This window comes from Staurois parvus, unplaced genomic scaffold (assembly GCF_062004578.1).
Source record: "Staurois parvus isolate SC_StPar_1 unplaced genomic scaffold, SC_StPar_1.0 ptg001200l, whole genome shotgun sequence".
Lineage (NCBI taxonomy): Eukaryota > Metazoa > Chordata > Amphibia > Anura > Ranidae > Staurois > Staurois parvus.
This window is the reverse complement of record NW_028318996.1, coordinates 1,393,544-1,405,543: the sequence shown is the minus strand read 5'-3', so window position 1 is coordinate 1,405,543 and position 12,000 is coordinate 1,393,544.

Sequence of the window (12,000 nt, the reverse complement as noted above, 5' to 3'; positions counted from 1 at the left end):
CCAGGCATGACAGCAGGCACTGGGTCATCAGGTACCGGATCGTCTGGATCGACAGCGGGCACCGGGTCATCTGGTGTTGGATCGTCTGGCTCGACAGCGGGCATCGGGTCACCAGGCATGACAGCAGGCACTGGGTCATCAGGTACCGGATCGTCTGGATCGACAGCGGGCACCGGGTCATCTGGCGCTGGATCGTCTGGCTTGACAGCGGGCATCAGGTCACCAGGCATGATAGCAGGCACTGGGTCATCAGGCATTGGATCGTCTGGCTCGACAGCGGGCACCGGGTCATCAGGCATGATAGGATCATCAGGCTGGATCAGTTCATCAGGCTGGGTACAGACATCAGGCTGGGTACAGACATCAGGCTGAAGTGCGGGTGCCGAGGCACCAGGCTGAACCACGGAAGGCAGGTTCTCAGACGGCAGGCTCACCGGTTTGGATACTGGCAGGATGGTACTGGTTGGAAAGAATTTTCGCTTTTTTCTGGTTTTAACTACTGGAGCACTGCAAATAAACACAGGTCTGCAAACGAATGGAGCAGCTGGAGACAGAGAAGAGCTGGAGGATGGAACAGGGGAGGGAACAGTTGCTACAGAGGGCTTCTTTACAGGGTTAAAGGCAGGATAGGTGCAGCGAGTGGGAACAGGGTACTGACATGCGGTAGATAGCAGGGTATACTGGGCTGTAACTGGAGGTGCTGTTGGGAATGCAGGAATAGAGCTTTGAGGAAATAGATTAGAAGCAGGACTGGGTTTTTGTAAGCTGACTGAGGCTGGGTGCAACAAACCTGTCCATGTCTGCAGTATGGGTTGAACAAAGCTCAGCTTACACAAACCCTGTCTGACCAAAGACTGCACTGCGTTTATACAATCCCTTAATACCTGTGGTGAACATGCAGAATAATGCTCCAAGAAGCAATCCACATCATCCTCTAATAACCATACCAGGGACTCTACCTGGTCTGCACTAAATGGCGGCAAAAAGTCATTCCTGCTTTCAGGGGCACCAGATGAAGCCAACTCTACACAAACCTGAATCAAAGGTTGCACCTCAGAGAACTCTGTGCCCTGATCTACTAGAACATGAGCGATCCGTATACATTCTAGCAGTTGATCCCGGGGATACTCCCTCAGAGCCTGATAAGCATATTCTCTGTCATCAAAAACCAGCAGCGACAAATACACAACCTCATCAAGATCCATCTTTCCCAGCAACAAGCCAAGATGGCTTCCCTGTGCAGCCACTTCTGGTCAGGATAGGCCTTGGTGTAATGTCAGGGCTCCAGGGTATGACCAGAGGTATGTGACTGACGCAGGGAAACGCAGGCTTCAGATAAGTTATAAACAATATAATTTATTAAAGACTAACAATACAAACATAACGCAGTGCAATACTAAAACATAACACAGTGCAAACGAACCAAACCAAACCACCCACACATAATACATACAATGCAAGCGTCGTCAGGCAGGCCGGGTCAATAACAATCGGGCAGGTAGGTACAGGGGGGTCAGGCAGAGAATGGTCGGGGTCACAAGCCAGGGATAAAACAGGAGAAGTCAGCAGAGGTCCGGATCAGGCAGGGTCAGCAGTGAATCAGACAGAGACAGGAACAGGGATGCAGGAACAAGATACAGGGCCCAGGAAAACCACACACCAAGGCAAAGACTGCAGGTCTGGCCATCACTTAAATACACCTGCATAAGCAGTTTCAGGTGTTTGGCTGGCTGCAGGGTTGAGTCTCTGATTGCTGGGAGCACCCGCTGGCCAGCCCTGGTACTGCAGCCAACAAGGCAGGTGAGTCCCACCATTACTGGCAAGTCCATTCCTAACAACCAGACAGGGATTTCCCTTATCACCTCTCCTTTTTGTTATCATGCTGGCTCCATTCAGGAGATGCAAACTGGCAATTATGTTCATAAGGTTGCGACTTACACTGATGACCTCTTTTTTATGTCTTGGAACCTCTCACTTCTCTACCCTCCTTATTATTGGAGTTGAGGCTGAAACAATATGGCTCGCTCTCTAACTTTAGGGTTAATCTCCGAAAATCAAAAGCATTGAATGTCTCCCTCCCTGCCTCTGTCGTGGTCAGATTGCATCCAAATTTCCCTTTTAAGTAGGCCACATGATCTATCCAGTATCTGGGGACCAAAATTCCTGCAAACCCGAATACTATATTCTCTCCTAACTTCCAACCCATCTTAGCCACCTTGTCTGCTGACCTAATGAAATGAGATTGCCTTATCCTGGTTCAGCTGTTGCAATGTATGGAAACTGAATGCAATGCCTAGGTTACTGTACATGTGACAAGCATTACCAGTCAGGATACCACAGGCTTTCTTCTGTATAGGGGAATATGCATGTATTGCAGAGATGTACTGCAAAGGTTTCTTTTTATTTTGCCTTGATATACACTTTAAGGGGTCTTTTCATAAAAAAATACTGTGCAAATGTCCCAAGCATTTGCACAGCTATCACAGAATATTCTGCATAATTTGCCTAATACATTTATTTCCTATGGTCATCAGCTCTTTCTTACACATCTACTGGCTAAACCAGTATTTTCCTGATTGAGGTATAAAGATAATATAGACTATACTGTAAATAAAAATATATCAAAGAAAACTTTTCTTTTTACAAAAATCCAATCTACATACAAAGTGTCCAATATAAAAATTAAAATGTCCCCAATGTTCTAAACAATCTCAGTGAAACACTCTTTTTCTTCTTTCAAAAATTATTCTCAATTCCGGAAGTCTGCAGTGATCATATACCTCAAAAAAAACAAAAACTCAAAATAGTGTTAGATCCTTTATACAATAAAAATATACCCCACACTGTGCGCAAAAAAAATAAATAAATACATTTGTTTTTTGCGCACAGTGTGGGGTATATTTTTATTGTATAAAGGATATAACACTATTTTGAGTTTTTGTTTTTTTTGAGGTATATGATCACTGCAGACTTCCGGAATTGAGAATAATTTTTGAAAGAAGAAAAAGAGTGTTTCACTGAGATTGTTTAGAACATTGGGGACATTTTAATTTTTATATTGGACACTTTGTATGTAGATTGGATTTTTGTAAAAAGAAAAGTTTTCTTTGATATATTTTGATTAACTTTCAAGGGTGGAAGTAATTTACTTTTCTAAATAATTGGAGTGGTGCTGTTTAATGAATATATACTGTAAATAATCTATCTTCTTTCTTGATGATAATGATGATCATCTGAAATAACCTCTTCCTCCACTATTTAACATATGCAAACTCATGTGGCATTCATAGCTCAGTCAGCTGTATCCTCATGACTGCTTCGTAAATATGTTTATGAGTATATTGAATTACACAGTATTTTTCTAATTAAGGCATAAAGATAACATAGAATATACTGTAAATATTCCTTCCTTCCAATGTAACAAACTTATTTTGGTTCAATTTAGACTCCAACATTAGTTTAAATGTATAAATCATGGCGAATGTACATGTATTGCAGAGATGTATTCCATAGGTTTCTTTTTATTTTGCCTTGACATACACTTCAAACAGTAATTCCACTTTTGTTGAAAAAAAACATTCACCTTTGGGTGAACAATTTACATTGCAAGGATTTTAACACTCTGTTGCACATTCCTATCTTTTGGAATAGCTGTTTGTTTGTCTGTGTCCATTGCAAAGTGAATCTGTATGGAAGTGATTTCATAATTATCAAACAGTTGTTGCACTTGCAGAGTTCTAATTGGGAAAGTGGCAGGGTCTGCACCCCTTTAGACGTGATTTCCCTTTGGGGGTAACTCACTAAAAATTAAATTTTTGTTGCACAGGATGCCAAAAATCTGACTTTTACCTTGGTACAGACTTCTTGGATAATCAGTGAGCCAATCACACAGACAGCAAATTACATTTCTGGGGGAAAATTCTGTACACATATGGTTGCCATATTGCATTTACAATGTACAGAAAAATTACAGCATTGCAGATTTAAAAGGAAAAGGTTATTTTTAATAACATTCAATTACAATATGGCTTGTGTCGCAACTGTATGTAGTGCTACCCCCTTGAGAGCAGCTGGTTTTGGCTCCTGCTTATTTCCTGCACAGTCAGGCAACACACATTTTTCAGACACAAGGAACGGTCTTGGTTTTTTGTATTTATTAGGGAATTCATCTTGAATAGGGTAATGGGGTTATGAGATGCCTAACTTGGTTGAAGAATAGCAAAATGAGGACTTTCCTCGACTAAAAAATAGCAAAATGACATACTTTTTACTGTGTTCCCTCTAGAACCATGACAGTCTCTAGCAAAGCGACAGCTTATAGGAGCTCTGGGTCCACTTAGTGAACAAAATACCAGCCCACCTGGCCACAGTATCTGATCCCAGGGCAATGGACTGGCTAAGCACTAAACTATCCCCTGAAAACTTTCTAAGAACTTGCATCCAGCAGACTTCTCTTCTAGGCCCTGGGGGTGTGGAGGTACTCACACTGTCCTTGTCCTGCAGCTATGGACGGAACTGCTTTCAGGCCTTAGGCTGGGCTGGTTCTTTTCCAGGCTAACAGGCTGTCCTTCACCAGTGGACTACAAGGCAGTGGAACTCCCTCCCTCAGCTTTCCTCCTTTCTCCAACCTGCAGCCAGGAGGCAGAACTCCGCCTTCTCCGGGGCCCTCTCCCAGGCTACACAGTAGCACTTCAATCCTCTATCTTCCACTCGATTCCCCTTGCTGGCCAGGATCAGTCCTATTTATAGGCTGGTCTGCCACACTGCCCAGCCTCCTGCCTGGGATTGATCAGACTCCCAAAAATATGCAGCTCAGCCTCTCCTCACCTCTGCCTACTGACTTCTAGAAGCTTCACTAAGCTTCTAGAGCAGGGGGAGGTACCAGAGGACCGACCTGTAGAGCTTTCCAGCTTAACTTGAAATAACCCTCTGTCTAAACCCAACCTTCTAGCAAGCCTCTAATTACACTCAACAACTATGTACATTAGAGGGAGCTACATCTATATATTATATTCATTTTTATTATTTGCTATTTTATTCCCATGAAAGTGGAGTTACCCTTTAAGAGGACTAGTCATAAAAAATTGCTATGCAAATGTCCCAAGCATCCGCATAGTCATCTCAAAATAATCCCCAAAATTTGCCTAATGCGTGTATTTCGTATGATTGTCAGCTCCAACCACCTGGAAGTAAAACAGTATTTTATTATTTGAGGTATAAATATTTTATAGAATATAAATAATGTACCTTTCTTTCTTGACAATGATGTTCTGAAATAACTTCTTTCTTCACTATTTAACATATGCAATCTTATATGGCAATCATAGGTTAGTCAGCTGTATCCTCATGATTAAAATATATAAAAGAAAACGAGCACTAGATCTATGTGAATGGAGCTGCTAGCATGAAAGGTAGTAACTTCAGAATCTTCTGAATATGATAAATAAAACAACATGCAGCGCTGAGATGGATAGTAATTATCATAAATTATTACTAATAAAATATATGTCAAATAACCCATATAATGTACAGATGTATATAGCGTTTCTAAATATCGGAAGAAATTAATTGATTAAACAACATTCCGAAACGGTGCAGATATGTGGTATGAATGTGACAGTCTTTTATATTTCAATAGTTTTTATTAGTTTTAATCAGCATAAAACAGAGGCGACAAAACATGCCCCCACAGGGGCTATCAACTGCACCGATAAGATAAAAAAACATAATAATAAAAAAAACAGTTCTCTAACTCCAACAAGGCAGAAGATACGCCCACGCAGGGCTATCAATGGCACATAAGTTACAATAACGTTAATGAAATTCTAACTGTAACTAAAGGCTGCTGTCCACTGTCACCCAAAAACTAATAGAAAAGGGGAGAAAGAAATAGAAGAGAAAAAAAAAGGGGGGGGGGGCAGGGGTCCAAGAGCGCCACCATCAAACGCCAATGCCAAACGCCATTACATCCACATACTAGCCAGGGGGAGCGTGGGAAAGGCATATTGCAACCATGGTTCCCATATTTTCGAAAATTTACATTGGGGGTCGTTGCATATACTCGACATCTGTTCGTTGAGCATCATATTGGTCATACGATCCCGCACCCCCTGAAAAGGGACAAACGGACTCTTCCAGGCCTGAGCAATTGTTCTGGCGGCCGATAAAAACAAATAGGACGCCAACTTCTGCTGATGAGCCAAGAGACCCGGTATGGGGCAATGAAGCAAGGCATACCGAGCATCCCGGCGTATGGATAGATGAAACAAAGTGAAAAGGAGGCCAAACACACGAGACCAAAAACGAACCAGTCTCGGGCATGACCACCAGGTATGCAAGACATAGCCACGATGGCCACAACCCCGGAAACATCGATCACTACAAGCGGGGTTAGCCTGGGCCAAACAAGTCGGAACCCAATACCAACGAAACAATACCTTATAGGCTGCCTCCAGCGTGGTCGTATTGAACGAGCATTTAGCTATGAGTGACCAGGCCCTATTCCAGTCCTCCGGATCCACAGCCACTCCCAGGTCACGCTCCCACTGAACAACATATGAAAGAGAAGTATGCGACGGGCGTCTGTTCAGAGCTGCATAAAGAAGGGAGATAAGGCCCGGGGCGCCGGGGCGCTGCTGGCAAAGCTGTTCAAAGGCAGATTTCTGGTATGGAAAAGCAGAAGTGCCCGGCAGCGAGAGCAGCCAGTGCCGCAATTGAAGGTATCGAAAAAATTCCGCCTGGGGAACATTCCGGGACTCCCGAAGAAGATCCCAGGTGGGGAAGGACCGAAAAACCAAAAAGTGTCACACCTGCGAGAACCCATTAGCCACCCACCATGAGAATGCCCTTGGGTGATCTAAACCCGGTGGGAAAAGAGGGTTGTTAACAATTGGGAGCAAAGGCAGAAAGGGTGACATCACACCACTGGAGTAACGTACTGAGTCAATGAACAAAATGCGATATCTCCTGCGCTCCAGGACCCAGACCGGTGGTGAGTAGATGGAATAAACTCCAAAAAAGGAAGGAACCACCGAAATAGACAAGGTCGTGCAGCTCCACACCAAGGCTGGGGAGGCCCAAACGAAACTGTGAGGAAGAACAACAAAAAGAAGCGCACCAACCTTGCGCATTACCTCAGTAACCAAAATGTATTGAATAAAAGAATGGTACTCACAAACAGCGAATAAAAACAGGCATGTAAGTCCTCAAAGGGACTTTAATGGCAAGATGCAAATGCGAATCCCATCATGGAGGAAGCCACTCAGTACAGCTGACGCGTTTCGAAGGACAAGCCTTCGAGGAAGAAGGCTTGTCCTTCGAAACGCATCAGCTGTACTGAGTGGCTTCCTCCATGATGGGATTCGCATTTGCATCTTGCCTTTAAAGTCCCTTTGAGGACTTACATGCCTGTTTTTATTCGCTGTTTGTGAGTACCATTCTTTTATTCAATAAATTTTGGTTACTGAGGTAATGCGCAAGGTTGGTGCGCTTCTTTTTGTTGTTCTTCCTCACAGTAACGTACTGAGTCCCAGACTTGTAAGCCATGGCATAGGGCGCAGGGCAGGAGGAAGCCATAGAAGCACCGACAGCGCGACAGGGGCACAAATAGGTAGTTCCAGCAAGACCCAGAGAGGGACGTCAGAGGAAGCGTGCAACATAGACAGCGGGGCAATCTGGCTCACCTGATAATACTTAGTTACATTAGGCACCCCAAGGCCACCCTGGAGTCTATGAGCAAAGAGCGTATTTCTAGATACTCTGGGGTGCTTATTGGCCCAGATGAAACGCATAAACTTCGTCTGAAGCAACCGAAGAAAATGAGGGGGAACCCGCACTGGGAGAGTGCGAAAATAATATACCAATTTCAGCAGGACGGTCATTTTCACCGAATGAACCCGCCCTATCCAAGACAGGTGTGGAAATTGCCAGGAATGCATAAGAGAAGATAGAGAGCTAAGCAATGGGTAATAATTTGCAGCAAAGAGGGAGTCATAGGTGGGGGTCAAGTGGATGCCCAAGTATTCAAGAGAGGAGGAAGCCCATTTGTAAGGGAAGTGGGATTGTAGGCGTGAAACCAAATCTGAAGCCAAAGTAATATTGAGAGCGACAGTCTTATCCAAGTTAATACGGAGACCCGAAATCAAAGAGAAGCGCTCAAGAACCCGTTGCAAATTAGGAAGCGTCATCAGAGGCTTAGTAAGAGTCAAGAGGGCATCGTCCGCAAAAAGGTTCAGCTTAAACTCCTGTCCCGCATATGAAACCCCCGATATATTGCAATCGGTCCGGAGCGCTAAAGCCAGCGGCTCAAGCGCCAGGACAAAGAGCGCCGGGGACAGGGGGCAGCCCTGTCTCGTCCCTCGCCCAATAGGAAAGGGATCTGAGAAATACCCACCATATTTAACAGAGGCCGAAGGAGAAGAATACAAGGCTTGAATCCAGGAAAGGATAGAATCCCCAAAACCCCAACGAGACAGCACAAACCGCAGATATTCCCAGGATAGAGAATCAAAAGCTTTATATATGTCTAAGGACAGTAAGAATCCTGGGATTTTCCGCTGTTGCAGAAAATGTATAAGATGGACCACCTTACGAACGTTATCACCCGCCTGCCTCCCAGGGACAAACCCCACTTGGTCCCTGTGGACCAGGCTACGCAAATATTTATTGATGCGAGAACTAAGGATCTTGCCCAATATCTTCAGGTCTCCATTAAGAAGAGAAATGGGCCGGAAGGCTTGCGGTTCCTGCACATCATCGGTCGTCTTAGGAATCATGAAGATATGCGCTCTAAGCGCATCCGGAGAGGGCAAGGAGCCCTGTCGTACCTCATTGAAATAGTCAGCCAAGAAGGGCTCCAACAGGACCGAGAATTTCTTATAATAGAGACCGGGGAAGCCGTCAGGACCTGGGGCCGCGGTGGACCGTAAAGATTTGATAGCTTGGAGCACTTCCGGTACGGTAACACAGGCGTTGAGGGCCACCTGTGCTGCCTTGGATAATCCAGGAAGGTGGAGATCTTGAAAAAATGCCTCTGCCTGAGCCACAGGGAAAGTATCTGGTTTAGTGTAGAGGCGCGAAAGAAAGTCAGAGAATCGGGAAACAATCTGCTGGGGATTAGAAGCACATCCACCTGTGGGAAGTCGCAGTCGGATCGGTTTATGGGGTTTCCCCACAGAATTGAGTTTCCTGGCCAGCATCGGGCCCGGCTTATTAGCACAGGAATAAAATTTGTGTTTGGTCCAACGCAGGGCTCGTTCCGCCTCCGAAGAGGCAAGTAGGTCTAATTCTGTCGCCAGAGTGTCCCGAGTGCGTTTATGGGCTGCGGATGGAGATGACTTCCAACGCACATCTGCAGCGGCCAGGAGAGAATGAAGCTCCAAAAGTCGGCGCTCCCGCTCCCGGACCGCCTCCAGCTGTACACAATGACCTCGCACCGTGGCCTTATGCGCCTCCCATAGGGGCACTGCCGAAGAGACCGATCCCAAGTTTTCCGTGAAGTATGTTCGTAAAAAAAATTCTATTTGTTGGCAGGTAGCCTGAGTGGTCAATAAAGAATCGTTGATGCGCCGATGAAAAGGGCGCCGTTCTGACCCAGAGAGGGCAAGGAGAAGTACCAAGGGATCGTGATCCGACCAAGGCGAGGAGGGAATAGTTGCTGAACCTGCATAAATATATGATCAATTCTACAAAAACTATCATGAGGACTGGAATAGAATGTAAAGTCGCGTTCAGTTGGGTGAAGCTCCCTCCAGACGTCCACCAGCCCCGCTGTCCGCAGGAGAGAGCGCATACGTTCCACCAGCACCAAGTCATGAGAAGGGGCCGCCCCCCCGTGCACACGCCTATCCAATGTGGAATCCAAAGTAACATTTGAATCCCCCAAAACAAGAAGGAGACCCTTGGAGTGTCGGGAAACAATGGTGCAAAGATGCGAAAAGAATTTATCCTGAAAACGATTAGGCGCGTAGTAAGAGACAAAAGTAACCTGGTCCCAGAGGGTGCCTTGCAGAAGCAGATACCTGCCCGTGGGGTCTGCTATATTCCGAGCGCAGACAAAGGGGAGATTGCGTTTAAAAGCTATCAGGACACCCCGACGCTTCTCAGGAGCCGAGGCCGTGTAAAAGGTGTGATAGTGAGGTGAAAGATAACGCGGGGCGGAGGACTGAGAAAACCTGGTCTCTTGTAAACATACCACGTCAATTTGTTGCGATTTGAGGTGATTAAAAACTTTAGACCGCTTCTGAGGCGAATTGAAGCCTGGGACATTCTGCGAATGAATTTTCAAATGGGGCGAGGCCTTGGCGACATCCGCACAACACGCTCAGCAGAACAAAAGATAAAGCAGCTAGCAATTTCCGCTCCCAATGGCGATCGGACCGTGGCGTCCTGGAACCCTGCAGAAAAAAAGCACAAAAAAAACCAAAGAAGAAAAAAAAACAAAGAAAGAAAAAAGGAAAAGGACACAAAAAGAATATACAATAGTGCAATCGTGTCACGCCAATGGTGACGTGCATCCTACAAAAGGAAGGATACCAGTTAGGGGTGGCTCTACCACCGGATACATGGCTGCAAATGGAAACATCAGAAACATAAGCCCCCAGGGGGCAAAAGGGCAATAAACATAATAGAACGGGGTACCAAAGCAATAAAACTAAAGGTCCCAGGAGCGAGGCCACCGTGATGACCTCCCCATAGAAACCCGAAGAACCTTGGGGCCAACCCCCTCCCACTCAGCTGGGCCTACCAGATCAACCTCCCACCCCGAAGCCCGAGGGAACCCTCACTCCATGCTACCAACAAAAACCGGAATACCATCACCCAGGCCCAAAATAGGCTGCGGCAGCAGAAAGTCATAATTCTTGAGTCCATGAGGAGACCCCCTCAACCAGAGAAGGAACCCAAGGGGGCAAACTGGATCAGTCCCAACCCGTAATGCTGACAAACTGGGGGAGCCCTAAGGGCCAAACTCACGGTCCCGTCAGAGAAGTCCATCGGTGAGATGATACATGGGAAGTCCAAGACACATCTTCAGCCCAGAGAAGAACAGGAAGGACTTGATCGCGAAGAGGTCTGGGAGAGGGCCCTCTTCCTATTGGATGACCGCTCCTAGATGCAGCCTGGAGGAAGCGGCCTCACCGGGGATCCTGATGAATGAGCCAGGCTCCGATCCGCAGCCTCAGGCAAAAGAAGGTGTAAAGATTCCAGGAGAGAATGGGCCTCCTCCGGCGTAGCCACAGAGTGACTGCGGCCCTGGTAGGTGAAGGTGAGGCGAAACGGGAAGCCCCAGGTGTATTTGATACTGTGTTTCACCAGGACCGAAGTGAAGGGCTTCAACTGGCGGCGCTTCTGAAGAGTGGTCTGAGAGAGGTCCGCAAAGAGCTGGTAGCGATGCCCCTGGAAGCTGAGGTCAGGGTTGTTTCTGGCCGCCAAGAGGATAGTTTCCTTAGTGCGGTAATACGTAAACTTGATGATAATGTCCCTCGGGAGCCCATCCAGTCGTCTGGGGCCCAACGCACGATGTATGCGGTCAAATTCAAGCCGGTCAATGGGAACAGCGGGTGTCAGCTCCTGAAACAGAGCAGTAGCAGTGGAAGTAAGATCCGCGACCGTTTCCGGGATACCCCTTAACCGCAGATTGCCACGGCGGGAACGATTTTCGAAATCCTCAAGCCGTAGCAGTGTGTCCGCCAATTCTTTCTTGAGGTCGCACAAATCCATCTTATCTTCGAGGTCATTCGTCCGGTTGCCCACCTCCCGAATCTCTCGCGAAAGACGGTCGGCCAGCTTGGAGGTAGCGGAGGACAACTCGGACTGCAGCATACATTTGAAGCGGCGCAGGAGCTCAGCATCCCGCAGAGATGGCATAGGAGAGTGCAGGGATGGCTCTGATGCCAGGTCCTCCACACTGCCAGGATCCGACCCACCCATGGATGGTGACGGTGGGGGACCCGAAATCGTGGCTGGGGCTCCATCTGAGGTCCCCGGCGGGAGCCGCGAACC